Below are 26,970 nucleotides of genomic sequence, written 5' to 3' on the forward strand. Positions count from 1 at the left end.
TCAGCCTCACCTTCTTACTTGCAAGTGTTATGACCTTCGAGATCTCTGCCTTTAATTTTTATTTGTGTATCTTTGCTTCCTTTTAGATACTATTAAAAATATTGTTATTAGCTATGATTTGTGTCCTGGCCAATATATGTGCAGTTTGATATTGAGATCAGGAGTTGATCCAAAAGGAAGAGATTTTTCTCAGTTCAGGTTGTGGTGAGGATGGATTAGGGGGAGAATTTCTATAATTTTAGTATTTTCTGAGATATACTTACCTCAGATAGTATATGAACCTGAGGAGATAATGAACAGATGGGCTAGCTGCAGGTTGAAGTATAGGTTGATGTGTTGTTCAGGTAATCATTCCTCCTATACACATCTTCCAGCCCAGATTCCTTCTTGTTAGTTTTTTTTTTAACTGAAGTATAAGTCTTTGTGTTTATCTCTATTGGGTTTAATTTTTTTTTTCAGCTAAAGTTAACTGTTCTAGTTTATTATATCTCCTTGGATTGTCTCTTTCATCCAATGTACTAGCTACCAACTTCCCAACTGTCACCTCCAGATTTGGTAAGGATACTATTTATGCTCCCCCCCCCAAGTCATTGATAAGAATGTTAAATAGCACAGGGTCAAGCACAGTTCCTTAGGATACTTTGCTGGAGAGATCCTGTAAATTGATTTTTATCCATTTAATGACCCACTCTTTGAGTCTGATCATTGAACTCACATGAATCCATCTATCTAATTTTAGTATTATCTAGTTCAATCACTCTATCATTTCTATAAAAAAGGAGTATGTGATACTTTATCAAATGTTCTTGCTAAGATCTAAGTAAAGCATATCTTGAATCAAGTTCCAGAACAGTCCAGGTTCTAGAGCTACCAATTTCCCTACTTTTCCTCTTTAAGTCCTTTTGATTTAAAAAAAATTCCTCTTTGGAGTAGTAGGGGAAAGGGGGAAAATGATATATTAAAAAACTTCATGATAATAGTTGCATGAAATAATGAAGAGAAAAGTGAACAGAACCAAGAACATATTGTATACAGTCATAGTAATGTAGTTTTATGAAAATCTTTGAACAGAACCAAGAAAATATTGTATAAAGTCATAATAATGTAGTTTTAAGAAAATCTTTGAGTGACTAAGTCATTTAGACTTTTATAAATACTCAAATTAATTACAAAGAACATATGAAGGAAGACACTTTCTGCATCTAAAGAAAGAACTGATAAATAGATATATGTATAAAATGATTTTACATATATATCATATTTATTTCTAATCGTAGCTATCTCTAGAACTGGGATGGGGAAGCTGAGAAGAAAAAAAAGAAAATTACATGACAACTTCATTATTTATTTAAAAGCAATAGCAAGATGTACATAATAGATTTGCAGTTTTATGTATAATCATTTTTCCCATTCTACAGTGTTATGAAAATGCTTGTTTTATTTCTTAAGTTCAGAATAAAATAAAGAAAAAATTTAAAAGGTATCCTGGAAACCAAACAGAAGAGTTGTATTTGAATCTAGAAGCAAGAGTGAGCCAATGAAGGGCATGATATGATCAAATTATACAACTTTGGCATCTGTATGGAGGATTAATTGAAAGGGCAAGGAGACCAGTTAGGAAATGAATATAACAATATGAACAAGAGTGGTTATGGTGGGACTAAGAGAACCAGATGTGAGGTGTATACTGTGGGGTTAGAATTAAGTGAACTTGGAATCTGCTTAGAAATGAGAAGTAAGGGGAAGACAAATCTTATTCTCCTTCCAACCAGTATTTCTCAGTCTCTTTTGCTGGAACATCATTCATATTCTATTCTCTTAGTGAGGCTGTACCCAAATAATCTGTACTTGACTCCTTTTTCTTTCCTTTCTATACTTTTAATGTTTTCAATCAGCTCCAATGAGTTTAACCAGTACCTTTCTACAAATCACTGCTTCCAAATCTACATATCTGGTCTAGTCTCTAGGGTTCACATCCTGAATATCCAATTAACTGAAGGACATCTTTACTAAGATATGCCACAGGCTCTTCAAATAGAACTTAATTTGTTTTCCTACAAAAAAAAGACCCCCATTTCTTTGAAGGATATCCTAATATTTCTAATTAAAAGTTACATGGGTTCTCAATTGCAGAATCATTTTCTAGGGTTCCCTTCTCTTTCACTACCATATCCAATCATTTGCCAAGTCTTGTTGATTCTATCATCTCACCATCACATGTATGTGTCTCCTTGACATTGTTTCTTTCATTGCATTTGTATTCCCCCTTTAATTGATCTCTTTAAGATAGAGATCTAGGAATAGCATGTCTGGATCAAAGAAATGCAAAGTTTAATAGTTTTGGGGGGGGCATAGTTCCAGAATGGCTACGCCAGTTTACAACCTCATAAACAATGTATCAGTGAACCTGTTTTCAGTATCTTACTTAATCTTACATAATAAATGCTTATATTGATAAAATTTTTTCATAGTCTCTTCAACATTTGTTGTTTTCTTTTTTAAAGCCATTTTGTCAGTCTCATACTGAGATGTAAGGTAGAACTTCAGAGTTATATTTGATTTGCATTTCAATAATAACTGGTAATATGGAACATTTTTTTATATGACTTTTGATTTCTTCTTCTGAATTCAGTCAAATCATATCCTTTGATCATTTATCTATAGTCTGAGGAATGATTTTTATCCTTATAAATTTGAATTGTTCCCTATTACTTTCCTAATTTTAGTTGTGCTGGCATTGCTTGATTGCATCACACTTTTAAAAAATAATGCAAATTGCTCCTGAACATAAACACTTATTTTTTTTTTTGCAAGGCAATGGGGTTAAGTGGCTTGCCCAAGGCCACACAGCTAGGTGATTATTAAGTGTCTGAGGCCGGATTTGAACTCAGGACTCCTGACTCCAGGGCCAGTGCTCTATCCACTGCACCACCACCTAGCCGCCCCAACACCTATCTTTTTAAAACATAAATGTAAGGGATAGTAATTAGCTAACTTTAAGTGTTCCCCTGGTACCCTGGAATATAAAAAGGCTATGTAGATCCTTTATGGCAGGAGTGGGGAACCTTTTGTTTTCCTGTCAAGGGCCATTTGGATATTTATAACATTATTTGCAAGCCATATTTGGTCAAACATTTCATTAATTCACTCCTAAAAAAAACTGCTAGATTTATTTAATTTGAGTTCTGCCTATGGTTGCCTTGGAAATGCCTCACCAATACCTCTGCTTTATGGTGATTACATGAGAAGACAGATAAAAACCATTCAGGATAAAAAGGGAATTAAGACTTTCCAATGGCATTAATAGGGAAAATATCTACATCAATGACATCATAGATCTATTGAAATATTAAAGAAATGAAATTCAGGCAATTTACTTATTTAGTTAGTTTTTGCAAGGTAGTGGGGTTAAGTGGCTTGTCCAAGGCCACACAACTAGGTAATTATTAAGTGTCTGAGGATGGATTTGAACTCAGGTACTCCTGACTCCAGGACAGGTACTCTATCCACTGCACCACTTAGTCACCCAAGATTCAGACAATTTATAGAAAACATTCGGAAGGAGTTAACAAGGATGATGAATGGATATTATACCATGTCTCAAAATATCAATCAGAGGAATTACAAATGTTTATTTTGTAGAAGAAAAAATTTAGGGGGATGTGATAGCCATCTTTAAATATCTGAAGAGCTGAACTATTTAAGAAAGATTATCTTTACTCTACTTAACTATGAAAGACAGACTACCTGGTACAGTGAATAGAGCACTGGTCCTGGAGTCAACCTGAGTTCAAATCCAGACTCAGACACTTGACACTTACTAGTTGTGTGACCTTGGACAAGTCACTTAACCCTGACTGCCTTACATTCAGGGCCATTTCCAGTCCTCCTGATCCAATTCTGGTTACTGGGCCCAGATTGCTCCAAAGAAGAAAGTGAGGTTGGTGACTTTACACAGCACCACCTTACTCAAATCCAATTCACCTGCATGTCATGACATCACCTCCCTGATGTCATGTTTTTTTTTCAAGAAAGAAGGACAAAAAGCATTAGTATACTATAAGGACTCCATCACATTTATATACCATAATTTGTTCAGCCATTTTCTGATAGATGATCATCCCCTCAATTTCCAATTCTTTATCAGTACAAAAAAGAGCTGCTATAAATATTTTTTAAATGTGGGAGTCTTTTCCCCTTCCTTATGATTTCTTTTGGATCCATACCTAATAATGGTATTGTTGGATCAAAGAGTATATACAGTTTTCTTGCCCTTTCAATATAGTTCTCCAGAATGGTTGGATCAATTTACAACTCTGCCAGCAATACATTTTCCCATATTCCTTTCAACTTTGGTCATTTTCCCTTTTTGTCATTTTAGTCAATCTGATATGTGTGAAGTGGTACCTCAGAGTTGTTTTAATTTGAATTTCTCTAATTAATAGTGATTTAATGCATTTTTCATATGACTATAGTAATTTTAATTTCTTCATCTGAAAACTGCCTGTTCATTTCCTTTGACCATATACTTTGACTAATTCTCTATTTTAGAAATGAGTTCTTTATCAGAAACACTAGCTATGAAAATTATTTTCCAGCTTTATACATTCCTTGTCATCTTGGTTGCATTGATTTTATATGTACAAAATCTTTTTAATTTAATGCAATCAAAATTATCCATTTTTCATTTTTTAATTTTTTTATCTCTTTTGTGGTCATAAAAACTTTCCCTCTTCATAGAATTGACAGATAAACTATTCCTCACTCTCCTAATTGGTTTATGGTATCACCCTTTATTGTCTAAATCCTGTACCCATTTTGACTTTATCTTGATATAGGATATAAGATGTGGAAAACCCTATCTGGGATTGGCATTTCTTGAGAGACCCCATCCATGCTAATTTCACTCCCAGCTCAACTCACTTTCCAGTCAATCATCCTTTCTAGTCACCCACTTTCCAATTTGCTTTTATGTTTTGTTTTGTCTTCCCCTTTCAGAACATACACTTTTTTTTGCAAGGGAATGGGTTTAAGTGGCTTGCCCAAGGCCACACAGCTAGGTGATTATTAAGTCTCTGAGACCGGATTTGAACTCAGGTACTCCTAACTCCAGGGCAGGTGCTCTATCCACTGTGCTACCTAGCTGCCCCAGAACATACACTTCTTGAGAGTATTGTTTTCATGTGTTTTTATCCCTAGCACTTAGCACAGGATCTATCATAAAGTAAATGCATAATAAATTATCTATTTATCCACTATAACATGGTAACCAAAAGAGGCAATGCAGGGGTATAATTCCACTGCCCCCTGCCCTGCTCAGAACACATCTAGAATAGTTTTTACTTCCTGGTGCTGCATTTTATGAAGAGCATTGACAAATTAAAATCATTCCCATTTATATAGTACTTCATAATTTACATTCATGTATTTAAAACTGGTCTAGATTACATGAATATTTTCATCTTTTTAAGGATGAAGAAACTGAAAAATAGAATTTTTCAAATAGCTTGCTTAAGGTCACAGAAGTGGTAAATGAAAGGACCAGGAGATGAACACTAGCCCTCTACCTTCAAGTCCTATGCATTCCTAGAGCACAATGCTTCTCAGTTATATTTTGTATTCTACCTCTACATCATATTTCACCTTTACTAACACATCCACCACTCTGGTACAATCCCTCCCCACCTCTTACCTGGATTACTACCATAATATCCTAATTAGTCTCTCTTCTGGGGACAGCTAGGTGGTTCAGTGGATAGAGTACTGATTTTGGAGTCACAAGGACAGGAGTTTGAATCCTTCCTCAGACACTTGACACTCAATATCTATGTGATCTTGGGCAAGTCACTTCTGATTCCTATCTGGTCACTGGATCCAGATGTCTCTGGAGGAGAAAGTGAGGCTAGTGACTTAGTACAGCACCCCCTCATTCAAATCCAATTGATGTGCTTTTAATAGCAACACCTCCCTGATGTCATGGTCTCCTCTGAGAATGAAGGACAAAACATCATCAACAACATCAGAATTTTTCCTCTCCAATTCATCCTCCACACAGATCACATTATTCCCTACTCAAAAATATTCAGTTACTTCCTAATTTCTCTAGGATAAAATAAAAACTACTTAGCCTGATATTTGAAGTCCTACCCATCTGTTTCTAACTTACCTTTACAAATCTATTATCTATTGTGCCCCTTCTTGCATTGTATTCACAGAGGTCCTAAATGTTATTGTAGGTAGAGTGCTGACTCTGAAGTCATGAAAATCTGAGTTCAAATCCAACCATAGGCATTTAGTAAGTGTGTGACCTGGACCAGTCATTAACTTTGCCTCAGTTTCTTCATGGGCAAAATGAGGACAATAATCATGCCTTCCTCCCAGGGTTATTGTGAGAGTCAAATGTAATAATATTTGTAAATCACTTTGCAAGCTTTAAAGTGCTACATAAGTACTAGTTTTTATATTTGATTCTCTAGACAATATGGACTCCTTGCCATTCCTTGACCCTGATCTAGAATCACAAAATCATAGAATCTCCATCTTGGAGGGACTTCAGAGTCCATGGAGGCCAACTATACCTGAACAAGAATTCCTTCTACAAATTCTCCCAAAGGGATCCTCCAACTTTTATTTGAAGACCTCCAGTGGAAAAAACATAGAACTACCTTCCAAGGCATCCCATTTTAATCTTAAATAGCTATAATGGTGAGGAGTGTTGTTTTTTTTTTCTTTACTTCAAAATCAAAGTTTCTTTTCTACCTAACTGCCACTTAAATGTTCCCAAATCTGGAGCTGAGTAGAATGAGCCTAATCTCTCTTCCATGTGACATCCCTTCTAAATCACAAATCTCTGTATTACAGAGATCATATCCCCCCACTGCCTGCTCTTTCTTCAAGGGAAAGATCCCAGTTCCTTGAACTAATCCTCATGTACTGTGCTGTAACTCTGATCAGTTACTGGCCCTCTCTGCATCTCAATTTCCTCATCTGTGAATAGAGAAGACCTTGGATATTCTCCCATCTCTGTTCCCCTTCCAGTTTTATTCCTATGATTTGAGGACTCAGCTAATTTTAGTGTCATCTACCTTGACTCCAAATCCAATGTTCTTCCTGTTGAATCTTTCCTAGTCTCACTGCTTTGCTGGACACTGATCAAGCATGCACCTCTTCCACAGAGCTCACAAGTTTGAAAAGGACTTTTAGTCTTTCTTACAGACTTGTCATCTTATGAATGCAGCTTGGATCACACAGCAAGTGATACCCGAGTGAAAATTTCATTTTCTTTCCTTCAAGATGCCTCTACACCTCCTATAAAGCAGGATTCTTTGACCTGAAGGCATTTCAGAGGGAAAATTCCCATTTGAAGAGGAAAAGCAGGTCAGGGGACCTGGAAGCCACAATGATTTCCTGTCTCCGATCCCTGTTGGTTTCCAGTAGGATGCCTTTTGTCTGCTCTTCATGTTGTGCTCTGAGTATAGACTATGACACTGTCTTCCATTAGCAAAAATGAAAATCTGGGGAAAGATGAAATAACTCCAGAAAAGATGTAAGAGGAGATATATACTTAGTCAAAGGAAAGAACTTCCTATAACCTATCCCATCTCTTTTTGTCAAATTTCACTTTAGTCTCACATTAAAGTATTCTATTTTAAACCTTGCTGACCCTGGATATTAGTGTGTCCTTTGTCAACAAATTGGTTTTATTTACTCATCTGCATTCTTGACCTAGGTCATGTCTTTTGACAGCCCTCCCCACCAATGAGTGATGCCTTCTATACAAATCAAATGCATGATTTTATTGTTGGGGAGCTATCCCTTCTCAAGTCCTCCATCAGTGCACAAATCTCTGTATTTATCTTCTACTTTTTATCCATTTTTTCCATAGCTTTTTCACAAAGGGATCAGTCAGTATATCTATACTAGTGATTTTTAACTTTTCTCACATTTATGAAGTACATGGTCCCCTTCAGAAAAATGTTTTAAATGAATAAAATAAAGTAAAATACCTAGCATTACAAAGGAAACAAATTGTATTGAAATACAGTTCTTAATACATTTTTTAAAATACAAGTTTTAAAATTATATGTTAGGATCATAGGTTAAGATTCTCTACAGTATAGTCTTTTAATTTTTCATAAGTTCTCGGTAGTTCTCCAGCAGTTTATCCATCATCCTTTGCTCTTTTCTCCTTTTCTGATCATACATTTCCTTATATAACTTCTTAAGCTGGAAATATGCTGCAGTCTCTGCTTGTCTCTATAATAAATAGTCTCTCTATTTCTTTGTATGCATTAGAAATTGAATAAATACTTTTTAATGGAATTGAGTAAAATGAATTTTTGTAATGTCAAAAAATGGTGACCAGCCTTTTGGGAGGACTCAAAATTAAATCTTTGGGGGTCCTATCTGAGAATTCCCTGAATCTTGACCTAGATGATTCCCATCCTAATTTAATTTAACTCAAATTAACAATCATTTATTAAATGCTAACTGTGTGCTCAGTAATAAGGAAATGGATCCTGCCTTCCAGGAGTTTATGTGCTGCTGAAGGGAGACACATACCAAACACAATGACACAGCTATGTACAGAGCTTAGATACCTCAATGGTACACAGGATAGAACTCTCCTTTGGGGGCTCCCCAAAACACATATATAAGCACAAAGCTTAGTCCTGTCCTCTGAAGGCATCAGTGGGCACATACGCACACATACAAACTTCCTTTCTACATTTGCTGACAAGCACACTTGTGGGGACATGCCATTCTTTTCTCACCTTTATCATCATACAGATTGAAAACATGCACATGCGGATGTAGATAGACACAGACAGATAGACAGCCTGCCATGGGTTCTTCTACTTCAGGAAACACAACACACACACACACACACACACACACACACACACAAACACACACACACGCTCATAGAGACCATGGCAGGCAGATAAATACACTCCAACAGTGACAGGCATACACATAAGGCTGCCACTGGGGCTCCCCCACACTCATGAAGATACAGATAGATGCATGCATGCCCCCTTCATTTATAAGATTTCCTTTTTGGCTCCACTCTGAAGCTTGTACTTAGAGTCTGATGCTCAGACTCAGCTGGTACAGCCCTAGACACCTGCCTCCACTACAGTGAAGACATGAAGCCTCCCTCCCGGCATGGAAGAGACCTGGGATGGAATGAGAACAAATAACCTTGTGGTGTTTAAATAAGCAAAGTTTTTTCCCAAGCAGAGGTTAATGTACTTTATTGTTCAATGTCATGTTTATAGTGGATTGGTAGAGGGAAAGATGTGATTAATGGCCTTGAAGCCCGTGGATCTACAATTATTTGGTTGTTGTGAACAATAGAGGACTACGGTATTCATCATATTCAAATGAGGCAGTGAAATAAATGATAGTTGGTGGATTCGAACCAAACTGAGGGGGGGGGGCCTGCTAAAGCTGGGGGTCTATCAGCCCCCAGTGGCAGGAGACACACTCTGTCTCTAGTGACCTGGCCTGGCTACTGGCTGACCCCACCATTGCCGATTTTAATTTATATCAAAATCTGCTCCTCCTTTAGATGCGTTGTGAAAACCAAGTGCCAATGGGTAATAAAGACTTGTTTCCAATAAGCTCCCCCCAACCCCCACCCCTTTTTGAGGGTAGGTATCTGGCTTTTCATTAGCGTGCCTTTCTCGGGGCCTCATTAAAGAGCACACACAGGTACCCGCTAAATGTGGCCGATCATTCATCATCATTTTGCTCTTCACTTTGTCACAGCTTGGGGATTTAAGGAAGATCGATGGCACAAGATGTTGTCTCCTTCTCAGACGCTTTATGCTCTGGTAAGTGTGTCCGACGCCGAATTATTTTGCCACTGTATTATTTCCCAGTGAGTGTTTGTCAAAGCTCGTCTCTTGGAAGGAGCTGGGAGTTGGCTGTCACTCTGGGATGGCCCCGGGAGCTATACCGCCTCACAGACCAGGGCCTTCTCTTCTACTCTGCATGGCTGGCAGCCAAGTTGCTAACCCTAAACCATCAGCTTGTCCAAAGAGCTGAGCCAGGTCTCACCAGGTGAGGGCAGTGAGGAGAGAGGAGGTGTAGGTGAACTGGATTTGGGAGGCAGTGCTATGTGTGAGAGGCAGGGCTATGCGTGGGAAGAATACCAAAGAGAGCCCCAGATTTGGAATTATAGGATTTAGAGCTGTAAGGGACCTTAGAGATCTATGATCTGCTACTTAAATACATTGGCATCTTTATTTTAACAGAAGAAATTGAAACCCAGAGAGAAGGGATCATGCCTAATATTGCACAGCTATTAAGGGAAAACTTGCACAAAGTGAAACTGTCCCATTGTAAGGCAATGGCTACTACATCCCTAGAGGTCTTAAAGCAGAGATTGGATAACTGATCACTTATTGGAATTGCTGGAGAAGAAATTCTCCCTCAGGTACAGGTTGCACTAGATGTCATCTAAAATATCTCTCAGCTATAAGATTCTATGATTTTTTAGTCTTTTCAGGTTTGAAAGAGGAGAAGAATGAGGACAAATTTTCTTTAGCTATGGGTACCTTGTTTTAGGAAGGACATTGGTTAATCAGAATATATTCAGAGGAAGTCAACCGGGATAGGGATGGAATTGGAAACCGATGAGGATTGGTTGAAAAAGTCAAATATATTTAACCTGGAGGAGAGAGAAGATTTAAAAGAGACATGTTCACTATATTTAAATATCTGGGAACTGTTATGGGGGAAGTATATTGTGGAAGAGGGATAAGATATAATTCTGCTTCATCTTAGAGGAGAGAGCTAGGACCAAAGAGTGGAAAATGTATAGAGGCAGGTATTGTTGGATCTAAAGAGCTTTCTACCATTAAGTTTTGCAAAAATGGAATAGGCTGCCTTGGACAATATAAAACTCTACTTCTGGAAGGCTTTTAGCAGAGTCTATATAACTAATGCTGAAGCACATTGTATCAGAAAGTACATTGTACTCATAATCAGAAGACTCCTCTGTTTATCAGCTTGTGATGTTGAGCAAGATTCTTTGCTTCCCAGGGCGGCTAGGTGGTGTAGTGGATAAAGCACTGGCCCTGGAGTCAGGAGTACCTGGGTTCAAATCCGGTCTCAGACACTTAATAATTACCTAGCTGTGTGGCCTTGGGCAAGCCACTTAACCCCATTTGCCTTGCAAAAACCTAAAAAAAAAGATTCTTTGATTCCCTAAGTTTCATTGCTTTGCAGGGTTGTTTTGGCAAAAACTCAAATAAGACAGGTGGTTATGCAATAGAAAAAATGATAACTTCTTAAGGTTTTCAGTTTCTTCCCCTTATCCTCATCAGGCTCTGACACTGAAATAGAGGTAGGTCTATGGGTCTAATACATGACCAGGAGATGTCTCAAGAGTCTTTGGCCACCAGTCAAAGGCTGCCAGTCTTTGGCTAGGCTATGGAGGCAGCTGCTGTAGAGGCAACTGGTGGCACAATGGATGCAGTGCTGAGCTTAGAGTTAGGAAGACCCAAGTTCAAATATGACCTCACTTATCAGCTATGTGACCCTGGTTAAGTCACTTAATTTCAGTTTGCCTTAATCCTCTGAAGAAGGAAATGACAAATATCTTTAGTATCTTTGCCAAGAAAAGCCCATGGACAACATTGGCATGCTATGGTCATGAGATCAGGGTCAACAGCAATTCCTAAGCTGCAAAAGTGTATGTGTGTGTATATATATATATATGTGTGTGTGTGTGTGTGTGAGAGAGAGAGAGAGAGATAGAGATAGAGAGAGAGAGAGAGAGAGAGAGAGAGAGAGAGAGAGAGAGAAATAGAGACAAATAGAGACAGAGAGAAACAAAGCAGGTCTACCTTAGACCAAACAGCTAGTAACTTGACTCTCCATTGATCATTATTTGGAACTAAGAAAGGAACCTTAGCCATTATCTAGTTCAAACTGTTCACTTTACATATGGGGAAACTGAGTCCAAGGAAGGCAATGTTACTATTCCAAGGTCACAAATCATGATTGGCACTGGGATTACCTTTAGCCATGTCATGGAATCATAGACAGAACCAGAAGGAAACTCAGAACAATATAGTCTGATCTCCTCAGTTTCTAAATGAGGAAACAGAGGCCAAGGTAGGTTAAGTGACTTATGCAAGGTCATACAGGTATTCATATCAGAGTAGGGAACTATAAAGCAAATCATTTGGTCAGTTGTGAATACCATATGTGGGTTCAAATGTGAATTTCCTTAGTCACACTTATATAACTTGTTTATGTCCTACGATTTATATAACCCTTAAAATTGGCCTGATACCAATTTTGTTCTATGCCCCTACTAATGCTTTGCTCTATGGGCAGACAGTATGGATTGACTTCCAGACTGATGGACTTGAGGATTGATTTGTGGTCAGATTTGCCTGTGGACTTACGGTACCTGTTCCTCCTGTAGTTGTTCACTGCCATGGTTATACAATAAAACAGTATGAATCTCCTCCCTTTGGCTCCAAAGTATTACTTTGGTCTGTCTGACTCCAAAAATTTGCAGTAAGGAGAAAAGCTCCTGGCTTACAAGAAAACATGTCCCTGTCTCCACAGCAAGTGATTTTCCATGGTGGTGTAGTTTCCTATGTCCCAAGCCCTATAAAAGTAGTTCTTTATTAAAATAGGACTAATTGGAAATGCTACTGTGATTTGGAGATCCTTCATCTAGATATTGAGTGGGAGAAGAGGTGAAGGATCATAGTTCTCCATAAGCCTTCTTGGAACTGGAGACAAAAGTGTGAGGAGCGTTCATTCCTTTAAACTCTGTATAACATCTAGGAATGTGAGGATTATGTGAAATAAGAAACATAAGTATAATAGAAGTAGATTTTGAACCTTTAAACCTTCTTCCCTTACAGATTAATTGTTAAAGAGTTGGTCCCCTGGGAAAAGCAACAAACACTACCTGCTTGAATCTGAGAAGAACAGTAGAAAGGTGCAGAAGGGCAAAAGGAGTTGGCAATGAAAAGACCACCTCCTGAGAGCTTTATGAAATTAGGACTGTGGAGGACAATAAGAAGATGCCTATCACCTTCTGGGGTTTAATTAGGGCTGTGAAAGACAGCTACTAGAGGGAGCAGTATCAGCTGACAATCATGGCAGGCTATGAGAAACAGAAACAAGAAAATTGACCCACAGAGAAAGGGAGTTCCAGGGAGAGGAACAAATGCAAACTGAACCTAGCTATAACCTATGCTCAGTAATACTGAGTTTTTAGGAGGAGGGTTGCCCTCTGAAGAATGTCATTATTTTCTATGGTCTTGAATATGGGTCCTATCTGATGCCATTAATTTAGGCAAACTATTAAAGTATTGTGTGTGCTTAAAGGGGAAGAGTCAGATACTTAAGGTTCCAAATCTCAATAGGGCAAAAAGTCAAAGAAGTCAGATGTTCATCAAAGGCCTTATGTATCAAGAAGAACTTTCCAACAAAAGATTTATAATGCTCCTGTCTTCAACACTAATATTCTATCTTCTAAGGTACCTTACAGAATTGATTTTCCATGCATCAGTTTTCTTTTTTACTCCAATATTCTCCATTTTAAGATCTTTTATAGCTCTCATATTCTATATTCCAACAACCTGAATTCTAAAATTACTTTCAGTTTGGAGATTTGATAATTCTATAGATGTAAATCATTTGAAAGTCAACTAGAAAGCCTTGTAGATCATCTATTTTAACAATCAATTCAATATTTATTCATCATATATTAGTGCTGTTGATCCAAAGACAATACTGAAACAGTGCCTGTCTTCAAAGAGCTTACATTCTATAGAATACTGGGGCAAGGGGCAGCTAGGTGGCACAGTGTATAGAGCACCAGCCCTGGAGTCAGGAGTACCTGAGTTCAAATGTGGCCTCAGACGCTTAATAATTACCTAGCCATGTGGCCTTGGGCAAGCCACTTAACCCCATTGTCTTGAAAAATCTAAAAAAATACTGGGGCAAGTAAGGTGATTTTTTCATCAGCAGCAATAATTGAAAGATGACTGTATATCTTTCATCTCTATGTCCATGGCAGTGGCCATGCCTTAAACTAGAGGTATTGCACTTCAGGCCTATAAAATTCTCCAGCATAGCCAAAACCAGAATAAAATGTAACTGAGAAATGCTTGCTAAAATAATACAACAAACATAATGTCAATTTGTGATTTTCTAAATCAATATGTACCAGTAGGGATCTATTGTTGCTTGAGTGTGATGCCACTTTCCTAGATATTACCTTTTCCCTAGGTCTTATATTTAGTGACTGATACCTGTGGAGGTGAACTTTGGAGATGAAGTCTTTATTCTATCAAGATCTTTTTTTTTTTTCACAGCTAGGTAGATTTGAACTCAGGTACTCCTGACTCCAGGGCTGGTTCTCTATCCATTGTGCCACCTAGCCGCCCCCTCTATCAAGATCTTAAGAAGTGTGTTGAAACTAGTTTGAACCAGCTCTGGAGAGCTGATTGTTAAATTCTCAGTGTGAGCAATTACTTCCTTAGAATCAACAAATACCACACTTCAGGGCTTGGTTTATTGTTTTACTGATTATCTAGACACGAGATAGTAATGAATTAAATGTTAATAAAGCATATTTAATTTAAAAGAGTGTTATGAATAATCTCTTTTTAATCTAGAGAGTCAATTGTTATAAATTTACCAGCATACTTCTTTCTGATTTAACCAACCCTATTCACCCTAAAATGATGAGTATCAGAGAGCAATGCATATAGAGTCAAAGGATCTAAATTTAAAGTCTGGGGTTTACTCATTGTGTGCCCATTGGCAAGACACTTTTGATATATATCTGTATATATATAATATATAGATATAATATATATATAAAGTGCAAATTTTATCCTTCTGATTTTTGAAGACAAATAAGCTAAGTCCCTGAGAACATAGTTAAGTTACTTGCCTATAGTCACACATAGCTAAGAATACCTGAATTGGGAATAGAATACAAGTCTTCTAGCTGAGTACAAAGGGCATAGAGTATGAAGACCTGGGATTGAATCTTGAACTCTTTTATTTGCTAACTAATGTGACTTTGGACAAATCGTCTAATCTCTCCAAGCCTCTGTTTCTTCATCTGTAAAATGAAGACAAGAATCTTTGAAATTCTTATGTCCCAAAGATGCTCAAAGGATCATAAAGTTGTAGACATAGAATTTGCTCAAAGAAAGTTCTTTGTCTACTTAAATGTCAACAAAATATGAGCAATGATGATCATTTTCATTTTAGGGAGATGATGATACTCATGTGACTTACCTCACTGGGTTATTGTGATGAAGGTGCTTTGTAAACTATTGAAAGCACTTTTGAAATGTGAGTCTAAAAAATAATGAAATCAGTCAGAGGAAAAGGCACTGACTCCTCTACTATCACATCTGGGAGATTAATGAGTATTTGGCAGATGTCACCACATCTGGCAGGCTGGAGCTCTTTCTAACATGAAACACAGAGCAGCTGAGGTATTCTCTGCAGCTGAGTCTGAGGGGGTGAGAAAATCTTGTAGGCAACTTTTTGCAGAGTCCCTACCTCATGGAGACAACCTTGGAATTTAAAGTGATGATGGTGATGATGAAGATGATGATGATGATGATGATGATGCATTTACAAAGAACTCTCTTTGTAGACCTATTAGGTACAAATACCACTCCCAAGCTACAGATGAATAAACTGAAGTTCACAGAGGTTCCATTGCTTTCTCTGATGCTTGGAGGAATCAGAGCTGGAACTTGTACCCTGTATCAGCGGTGTCAAACTTAAAATGGAAACGGGACACTAAACTATACCTGAGGAACTCTGCAGGTCATGTAATGGCTTTGAAAACTGTGCATGTTTATATATATATATATATTTTAAATTAAAACTTCAGTGTATTAAAATAAAAAAGGAATTATATTTTAATTTGATTCTAGTCACACTTGGGAGTTTTGTGGGCTGTCTGCAGTCTACAAGCTCTGTGTTTGACACCTCTGACCGATAGCATGCTGTGTAAATGTTCTGTTCTGGATTGAGGTGGGAATGTGCAGATGTCTTGTCCCCAAGAAAGTTTGACCCTGAACACGAGTTGTGACTTCAAAGGAAATGTGACTGGGTTGGGGATGGGGTTCTGGTATCGGAGTACTGTGACTCGCATGCTCAAGAGAATAGGGGGAGACTCAAAAGATACTGTCTTTGAGATAGCTGTCACTGATACAGTGACAAAGTCATCATCGCTCAACCCTTGGACATTTTCTGTACCCAAGATCTAAAGTTGATTCCTTTGGGTGTTCAAGAATACAGAGGAATGCAAACAGGAACAGACTGGAACAAGCCTTCCATACAATTAGAGCCCCTGTCCCAAAGACAGTTTGTCTGTTTTTTCCCTTGCTTTCCTTCCTTTCCACCACACACAGTCTGAACACCGTAGGAGAAGACCATGACTCTGGTCTCTGTGATTTTGCCTTATATCTTTCCTCCATAGCTAGGTTCAGAAGAGCAAAGGGACCAGCATTCCCCACAGAGCTATGAGAAACAACTGCTGCCTCCTAGCCTTCTGACTTTGTCAGAAGCATCCCTCAGATTATTTCAGTCCCCTTCCTGAAAATCTAAATTTGAATCAAAAGCAGTAAGATCAAATCTTAGTATTGCTACTTACTAGCTGTGACTTGAGGTAAGTCATTTAAACACTCTAATTCTCAGTTTGCCTCATCTATAAAATGAGAGGCCCAAGTGAGGTAGACTATGAGTTCTACTGGTTGGTCATTTTTCAGTCATGTCCAATTCTTTGGGACCCCCTTTGGGGTTTTCTTGTCAAAGATATTAGAGTGGTTTGCCATTTCCTTCTTCAGCTCAACTTTTTTTATTTTTAAATTTATTTATTTATTTTGAATTTTACAATTTTCCCCCTAATCTCACTTCCCTACCCCCACTCCCCACAGAAGGCATTCTGTTAGTCTCTACATTGTTTCCATGTTATACATTGATCTAAGTTGAATGTGGTGAGAGAGAAATCATATCTTTAAGAAAAAAAAGAAAGCATAAGAGATAGCAAAATTACATAATAAGAATATTTTTTCTTAAATTAAAGGTAATGTCTTTGTCTTTGTTCAACCTCTACAATTCATACCTTGGATACAGATGGTATTCTCCATCACAGATATCCCAAAATTGTGTCTGATTGTTGCCCTGATGGAATGAGCCATTAAGTCAACTCATCTTTTTGATAAGGAACTGGAACAGAGTTTAGTGTCTTGGCCAGGATCACACAGCTAGCAAAGTGTCTGAGGCCAGATTTGAAGTCAAGAATATGAATGTTCCTGACTACAGGCATGGAATTCTATTCACTGTGTCCCTAGCTACCCTTTCTTACTAGTTTACTGCTTTCTTATATCTTCTACCTTTTATAGTACCAAGCTATTCCTCTCAGTCTATTGAGAAAAACTCTCCCTCTTTTCCTCAATCCTAGGTCCTCCTGCTTTGATTTAAGGGTAAACTTTTATCTTTTAAATGACCCACACCTTGACATGAACATAATCCTAGGTTTTCCTATGGAGTTTCTCTGATATGTCCTGTCTATTCTTTGCCTTGTACATCATCAGCATGGCATATTAGAAAGAATTCTAGATTTATAGTAAAATCTGTTTCTGTTGCATTTCTGTTTCAATGTCTAATTTGCTGCCTGTGTGTCCTTGGACAAGATATTCCCCCTCTCTGGGTCTCAGTTACATCTACAATTGTTTTAAATCCTATAGACAAAGTAACCCATGACTTTTTCTGCTTTCCCTGAGGTTATAAGCCTTCTAACATAGCATGACAAGATATTTGTTTCTTTTTTATTGTAAATAGCATTTTATTCTTTCCAATTATATGTAATTAATTCAACATTGATTTTCATAAGATTTTGAGTTCTAAATTTTTCTTCCTCCCTCTTTCCCTTCTTCCTTCCCCAAGACAGTAAGCAATCTTATTTAGGGTTATACATGTGCAATCATGTTGAACATATTTCCACATTAGCCACAACATATATGTTTTTGTGGTAGGGAAACATTAAAAAATTAATATAAATATTTTTATTTTAGTTGGGATATGTGATTTTAATGAGTTCCCCAGTGAAGGAACTTCTACCAATGCAAGTTGGCACTTTGTCTGAAATTTAGTCTTAGAGAATTTGGGTGGGGGAAGTATGTGGACAGGCACTAATGATTAAGTGAATTGACTACAGCCATGTTGACTGTACTTCAGAGATGGAACTCAAATCCATTTACCAGTTTCCTAGGCTAACTTTCTAGCTTCTCTCCCATGCTGCCTCTGGATGCAGGCATTAACTTAATAAGAAGGTGATAGACTTCAGGGTGTGCTGAGATAGGCTTGTATCAGCTTCTGAAAGTCAACTGTTAAATTTTCATTGTGAGCATTTATACCTTGAGATTTCGAGAACACTACAAATCAGGACTTGATTTATTGTTTTGTTGATTGTCTAGACTTAAGAAAGTGAGGGGGAGCATGTTAATAGTGCAGGTTAAACAGTGTGAAGTACATTTTCAGAGAACTGATTGATAAACATTTAGTCTTTATTTAGTCTTCTCTAGGCAGAACATTTCTAGATTATTGTGCTCAGTTCTTAGCATTGACTGCTGTTAGGAGGCATACTAAAATACTGGAGTACTGGAGGATAGGAGACCATGTCTAAAGGATGACTAGATGTGGAAGGAACTGAGGGTGTTTGACCAAAGAAGAAGAGAATTAAGAGAAATTTGCTTTGCATTTTGGTTCATTTGAAGGGCTATCATATGGAAGAAGAATTTCACTTTATAGAGAGATAGGGCTAGGGTTAATGAATGGAAGTAACAGGGAAGCTTATTTTCAGTCAGTATAAGAAACAAAATCCCAACAATTTCCTAACGATTTAAGCAGTCCAGTTGTAGAATGGGTCCTTTCACCAAAAAATCCTGAAGAATATCTTTCATCTCATCTAAACTTCCTGATATTTACCTTAGACCCAGCCATAGAGTAAATGTTTCTTCAGTTCATTCCTGCAAGTTGGTACCCAAATTCTCTCCTAAGTACTTTCATCAAGTACTCTTTTTTTTTTTAGGTTTTTGCAAGGCAAATGGTGTTAAGTGGCTTGCCCAAGGCCACACAACTATGTAATTATTAAATGTCTGAGACCGGATTTGAACCCAGGTACTCCTGACTCCAAGGCCAGTGCTTTGCCACCTAGCCGCTCCCAAGTACTCCTTCTTTCACCCCATTCGCATTCATCATTTGGAGCTCCCATTCTCCAGTTGGTTGTATTTGAGTTTCAATATTTTTGAGTGCATGTTTGTGTGCATGTTTGTGTCTTAAGTGCATGAAGTAATTTCAGAGTCACTTTTTAAAAAGTTTTGTTGCAAAAATGTGCATACCCTTTGATCCAGCAATACCACTACTGGGTCTATACCCTGAAGAGATGATGAAAAAGGGTAAAAACATCACTTGTACAAAAATATTCATATCAACCCTGTTTGTGATGGCAAAGAATTGGAAATCAAGTAAATGTCCTTCAATTGGGAAATGGCTTAGCAAACTGTGGTATATGTATGTCATGGAACACTAGTGTTCTATTAGAAACCAGGAGGGATGGGAAATCAGGGAAGCCTGGAGGGATTTGCATGAACTGATGCTGAGTGAGACAAGCAGAAACAGAAAAACATTGTACACCCTAACAGCAACATGGGAGTGATGATCAACCTTGATGGGCTTGCTCATTCCATCAGTGCAACAATCAGGGACAATTTGGGGCTGTCTGCTGTGGAGAATACCATTTGTAGCCAGAGAAAGAACTGTGGAGTTTGAACAAAGACCAAGGACTATTACCTTTAATTTAGGGGGGGAAAAATTAATATTGTCTGGTCTTGCTATCTCTTATACTTTATGTTTCTTCCTTAAGGATATGATTTCTCTCTCATCATGTTCAGTTTGGATCAGTATATACCATGGAAACAATGTAAAGACTAACAAATTGCCTTCTGTGTGGGGGGTGTTGGGAGGGAAGTAAGATTGGGGAAAAATTGTAAAACTCAAAATAAAATCTATAAAAAAAAATTCAGTTTGTGGTAGTTAGGTGGTGAAGTGGGTAGAGCACTGGCCCTGGAGTCAGGAGTACCTGAGTTCAAATCAGGCCTCAGACACTTAATAATTACCTAGCTGTGTGGCCTTGGGTAAGCCACTTAACCCCATTGCCTTGAAAAAACTAAAAAAAAAATCAGTTCATGACTCAGCAAAAATGTACCAAGCACATAACAATGCAAAGTTGAAAAATGATGCACATATATCTTTGCCTTATTTTCTAGAATAATAACTCTTATTTCTGGCAAATACTGTATTCCAAAATAGCATACACCAGAGCTTTAATTTCCTAGTCCTTATAATTGTGGTTCCAACTGAGGTACTGAAGCATAAAAGGAGGTAAAGACAAATATCACATTCAAGTCATGCTCAGAAGTCCAGACAAAGGATGGAAAAGGGGTCTCAGGGAATTTGAGTCATTAGATATTATTGAGCTCCTTGAGAGCAGGGACTGTCTTGTCTTTTTTTGAATTCCTGTGTTTAGCACATAGTAGATACTTAATAAAAATTTATTGACTAATTGATTGATAAAAAAGTTTTGTTGCTGTTCTGTTTTTATACAACAAACTTTCCCTTTATCATTGCTGCTCTTCCCTTTCCCTCTATATTAAACCCTTTAAATTATACAAGGGATAGAAGACTGTTTCTGGAGTTGATTGGTTGGTTGTTGTCCTTCATTCTCAAGGAGGACCAAAATTTCACTATGTTGGAATCAAGGTAAAGTGTGTCTGACTGTGATTAATAAGACCAATATGAGCTCAGACGGTCAGACATAGGTCAGACACAAAAAGTTCACATCAACATTTGGAGTAGAAATGTTTTTGGAGTTAGGAAGACTTGAATACAAATCTTGTCTCGTATCCTTCCAAGATTTATGACCCTGAATTAGTTAATTGCCTCAGTTTTCACATATCTAAAATGAGGGGAGGGGGTCTCTTCCAATTCTGAATTTGCAATCCTATGATCCTTCTTTGCAAAAAAGAAAGCATTTAGGCAAAATCAACAAATTATAATGTCTGATTGGTATACTACATTCCATACTGAATCATTGCTTTTTTTTCTACCATTCATTTAGTTTTATTAAAAAAAATTAATTCCAAATATAAATACAAAAAAGAGAGGACATTTCCATATACACAGAAGAATGACAAAAGAGGATTCTGAATGAAACTCTCCATTTCGTGATATTGTTTTTTAAAAAGCATTTTATTTCTAATTATATAAGCATATAACAACACTAAAATATAAATATATATTATATCCAATATTATTCTTTTTGTCTTCTATTTTCTTTTGTGCAAATGCTTGAGAAATTCTGAACCATAAGAAAGATAGGGGAAAGAACCCTTGTAATAATGTGTGAATCATGCAAAAATGACCACCTTCAAAAATAAGTAACTCTTTGTACTTTGTGAGTATCTCCCCTCTTAGAAGGTAGAGTAGTTAGAGTTAATTATTGAACTGACTAGAATTTTTCAATCTTTCAAAGTTTTTTTTTTTTTTTTTTGCAAAGCAGTAGGGTTAAGTGATTTGCCCAAGGTCACACAGCTAGGTAATTATTAAGTGTCTGAGGCTGGATTTGAACACAATCCTCCTGACTACAGGGCTGGGTGCTCTATCACATAGTTGCCCTGAAAGTTGTTTTTTTAAATAAGGTTTCCATACTTACTTAAAATATTATCTTGGGCAATAAAGATATGTATACCTTTCTATCCAGCAATACCTCTACTAGGTCTATATGCTGAAGAGATCATGAAAAATGGTTAAAATATCATAGCAGCTCTGTTTATGGTAGCAAAGAATTGGAAATCCAGTGAATGTCCATCATTTGGGGAATGAGTAAACAAATTATTGTATATGTGCATTATGGAATACTATAATTCTATTGGAAACCAGGAGGGATGGGATTTCAGAGAAGCCTGGAAAGACTTTCATGAACTGATGCTGAGTGAGATGAGCAGAACCAGAAGAACACAGCAACAGCATGGGGGTGATAATCAACCTTAATGGACTTGCTCATTCCTCACTGCAATAATCAGGAACAATTTTAAGGTATCTGAGACAGAGAATACTATCTGTATCCAGAGAAAAAAACTGTGGAGTTTAAACAAAGACCAAGGACTACTACCTTCAATTTTTTTTTAAAAAAGTTGTCTTATGTACTACATAATTTTGCTATCATTAAGACTTTATTTTTTTCCTCAAGGACAAGATTTTTCTCTCAACACTTTCAGTTTTGACCAATGTATAGCATAGAAACAATGAAAGGATTATCAGACTGCCTTCTGTGGGTCGGTGGGGGAAGGGAAGGGAAAGTGGGGGTATTGAAAAATTCAAAAACCTTACAGAAAAATGATAGGTAGAAACTACTATTGTATATAATTGGAAAACAAATAAAATATTAAAAAAATATTCTTTTAATTCTGCTCATTTCACTCTGAATCAGTCAATATCATGCAGGATTCTCTGAAATCATCTCTTTTGCCATTTCTCATTGCATAATCATCTTCCATTATATTCATATACAACAATTTGTTCAATCACTCTTCAAACATCCAAGGAATAAACTATATATTTCTATACCAAACTTTTTGTGAATGGTTCCATTTAACCCTACATTGTCTAGTTCAGATAAGAGTGAGATTCAATTGATATGCATTCTACCCACTTCTTGCTCATTTTTTTGTATATATATTTACTTCACATGTACCTACAGTGTGAGAAATACCATTCCATCCATTTCTTCCTCCCTTTGACACTAGTGTATTCCTTTTACCATATTCAAACCCTCAGAACATCACCAATCAGCCTCCAGGACATCCTTTTCTTTTTTAAATTTTTAAAAATTTTTAAAATTTTTTTTATTATTCCAACTACATGCAGAGATAATTTTCAGTATTCATTTTTTGTGAGATTTTGAATTCCACATTTTTCTCCCTTCTCCTTCCCTTAACAGCAAGTAATCTGCTAAAGTTTATACATGTGTAAACTATGTTAAACATATTTCCTATTAGTCCTGTTTGTGAAAGAAGAATCAGAAACAAAAGAGAACAAAAATATGAGAGGGCAAAGATAAAAACATAAAGCATAAAACAAATTTTTAAAATGGAAAATAGTGTGCTTTGGTCTGCATTCAAACTCCACAGTTCTTTATTTGGATATGAATATTTTCCATCACAAGTCCTTTAAAGTTGTCTTTGATTATCATACTGCTGAGGAGAGCTAATTCCATCACAGTTGATTATTATACAATGTAGTTGTTAATGTGTACAATGGTCTACTTCTGCACACTTCACTCAGCATCAGTTCATGCAAGTCTTTCCAAGTTTTTTTGAAGTCTACCCAATCATGATTTCTTACAGAACAATAGTACCAGGTCTTCTCTTTCTTATTTAACTTCTTTAGTACACTTGGATTACATTAAAGTTCTGAAGGGACCCACTTGTTTCTTTTCCCTTCTCTCTCTTCTCACTGGCTTCATTAGTTCCTTCTAATTACTCAAATATATTTACCTTACTAAGTTTCTATGGACTCTTGTGTTTGTGTTGCAGCCTTCTTACTCAATATTTTCTTTAGAAACACTTATTCTTATTAAAAGTATTTGAAAAAATTAAAAATAAACTTCCATTTTTTCCCCATGTAGAATTATATTCAGTTTTGCAGGGTATTATTCTTGGTTGTAAGTCAAATCAATGAAAATAAACATCTTTTAAGCAGTATCTTATTTCAGGTGCTGGGCTAAGCCCTGAGGATGCAAAGAAAAGTAAAAGCAAACAAACCTGTCCCTGCTTCCAAGAAGCTTACAATCTAATGAGAGAGACAACTGTAAACAACTCTGTGCAAATAATGTAATAGAGCAGATCAATTGGATATAATTTTCTGGAGAAGATATTAGTATTAAGCAGCAGGAGGGTTGGGTCAAGGAAGGCTTCTGGAGGAAGGTGGAGTTTTATCTGGGAATCCGAAAAAAGAGGGGAGGCCAGGAGATGGGGTATGTGTCAGTGACTTATGCTTAGGAAGATCAATATGCCAGTAGAAAGGGAGGTGGAATGAAGTGGGGAAAGAAATGAGATAAAAAAGAAAGCTATTGCAATAGTTCACTTATGAGCTGAGCCTGCATCTTTTGCCTTTTGAAATACTGTATTCCAAAATGTCTAATTTTGGATAGAAGCTTCCAGGTATGATCCTTTACAACTTGAATTGGTTTTTCTGGATGCTTGTAGTAGTTATCCTTTAAAGTGAAACTCTTGATTTTAACTATTATTTTCCTAGGACTTTTCTTTTTATGATGTCTTTTGGAACATTGGATTATTTCTATCTTTATTTTGCCCTCTGGTATTAATAGATCTGGGTTGTTTTCATTTATGATTTTTTTTGAAAAATAGTGTTCAGATTTTTAAATCATGTTTTCAGTCTGATTATTAAATTATTTCTTCATAACTTTCTTTCCAGGTGAGTTGCTTTTTAATTTCAGATATTCTTCATATTCTCTTATTTTTTCAATCTTTTGATTTTATTCTGATATTTCATTGGCTCTCATGCAGTCATTCATTGATTTTTTTGCTTAGTCAATTCTACTTTCAGAGAATCTGTTACATGGGTAGTGTCAACCCCTTTGTCCTTTAAGTCATTTATTATTTTTTTAATTCTTTCTTCAAAATTTATTTTAAAAAGAACTTGCTTCATTTCTTCTGGATATTCACTCATACAGTTCTTGAGGAAAATCTATTTTTTCCTTTGATCTTTGCTTCCTGTTGTTATGGAGTTATTCTCTCTCTTGGAGGGCTCTTTAGATTTGTAATAATTTTTTATACTGATTGGTGGTTTCTTTGATTTACTAATCTTTTCATTTTTCATTGCTAAATTGGGGCTTTGTGCCAGGGTCACCTGATGCTGAACTTTTGAGTCAAGAAATCAACCCTTCATGGTCTCGTGGTCTCACAATGAGTCACTTGGGTACCTGTAATGATCTCCACTTCCTCTATATTAATCCCTCTGGGTCTTTAAAGTTCAGAGTACTTGTTCTTCAGGGTTATTTCTGGCAAAAAGTGTTAGGGACTTCAGAATCCCCAATCTAGGGTTTTGGTTTGAGCACTGTTGATACTTTTAAATTCCCTACCCCAAGGTTTGCTTTTGACCAACTTGGGGCTTTTGGACATCCTTGGGGCTTTCTTGGGGGGAAACTTCATTTTTGCTTCCTCTGAATATAGAATTTTGAAGGGTATATGTTTTAGTTCAGGTTATTCTGGGCTGATGCTAGCTCTGGGGAAGTGGCACCTTTCCTATTGCCTTTGGGATTCTGAAAGACATCTTGTGCAGTCCTTGGTTGGAAAGAGTCATTACTATTGTTCATTGGATTTTTCTTATCATTATTCAATCTAGCATGAATTTCAGGGTTTTCTGGAATAGTTCTAACTGGGCTGTCTGGTTTCTATTCAGATAGTAATATTCATCAGAGGTCCATCCCCCATATATTTTCACAGTCTGTCTCTTTAGCCTATAATCACTGCCAACTGTTTAGGCAGAACTCTTGTCTAAAAATCCCTGGAGGGTCATTTCTATAGGACTCATAGCCTCCTGATTATTTCTAACCAAGTTAATTTTAGTAGAAAACAATAGTACATCTACATTTTGGATAGTTTCCTTCTCTCTCTTGGAGAAACTAGGTTCATCATCCAAAAGGTTCTTTTTTTATGACACCTCCTTGAAATGTTTTTGTCAGGGAGTTTGTATGTTTTTCAAGGGCAAATTTCCCCCATTCCTTTACAGAGACAAGGACAGACAAGGATACTGACCTTTATGCACATGCACACAGAAAAATGACACTAGCTGAAACTCCTACATATATAAATACTCAAGAAAAGACACACACACACATAAAATTTCTCACACAGAGAAAAATTCATAATTATGCACCCAAAGTAGATTCACTTACAAACATATAGGAACAGAAACATATACACAGGAAAAACACTCATAAACTGACATGACAGAAGCTCTGGGGTTTCAAAGGATGTCATGAAATGAGTTCTAGAATTGGAGTTAAAAGACCCGAGTTCTAATTTCAGTTGTCCTCCCTACTATCTGTGTGACTTTATGTAAGTCATATACACACTCAGATAATGGAGATACAAAGACAAAAATATAAAAGTTCCTTCCCTGAAGAAGTTTACTTTCTTTCTATTTATTTATTTGTTTGCTTGCTTGCTTGTTTGTTTATTTATTTATTTATTTATTTTTGGATTTTACAGTTTTCCCCCTAATCTCGTTCCCCACCCCCCACAGAAGGCAGTCTGATAGTCAAGAAGTTTACTTTCTGTTGAGAGAGGGAAGAGAAGCAAATGAACATTTATTAAGGGACCACCTTGTGCCAGGCTATGTGGGGCAGCTAGATGGTGCAATGGATAGAACTCAAGTCAAGAAGACTCAGCTTCCTGACTGGTCTTAAACACTTACTAGTTGGGCAAGTCACTTAACCCTATTTTGCCTCAGTTTTCTCATCTGTAAAATGAGATGGAGAAGGAAAGGACAAACTACCTCAATGTCTTTGCCAACAAAACACCAAGTGGGGTTGTGAAGAGTCAGATGCAACTGAAAAATGACTCAATGTGTGCTGACACTATGCTAAATACTTTCAAATATTATGTCATATGAACCTCACAACAAACCTATGAGATAGTTGCTATTATTATTCCTATTTTGCAGTAGAGGAAACTGAGTCAGACAGGGATTAGATGACTCACTCAGGGTCACCCAGTTAGTAAGAGACTTCTTGATTCCAGGCTCAGTGCTCTCCCACCATACCTTTTGTTGCATATCACATAAATAGGTGTATGCAAAGTGTATACA

At 36.9% G+C, this 26,970-nt stretch overlaps 1 long non-coding RNA gene across 16 annotated transcripts in view; it reads left to right on the forward strand.

Moving 5' to 3' along the window:
* The window catches only part of LOC141505604 (uncharacterized), a 419,909-nt gene that overhangs the window by 43,406 nt on the left and 349,533 nt on the right, over positions 1-26,970 (forward strand). For all 16 annotated transcript variants that reach the window (XR_012473645.1, XR_012473639.1, XR_012473643.1 and 13 more), the window contains exon 2: positions 9,775-9,839. This is a non-coding gene — a long non-coding RNA (uncharacterized LOC141505604). The remainder of the gene's footprint in view (positions 1-9,774; positions 9,840-26,970) is intronic.

The sequence above is a fragment of the Macrotis lagotis genome, chromosome 1, assembly GCF_037893015.1.
Source record: "Macrotis lagotis isolate mMagLag1 chromosome 1, bilby.v1.9.chrom.fasta, whole genome shotgun sequence".
NCBI classification, from domain to species: domain Eukaryota; kingdom Metazoa; phylum Chordata; class Mammalia; order Peramelemorphia; family Peramelidae; genus Macrotis; species Macrotis lagotis.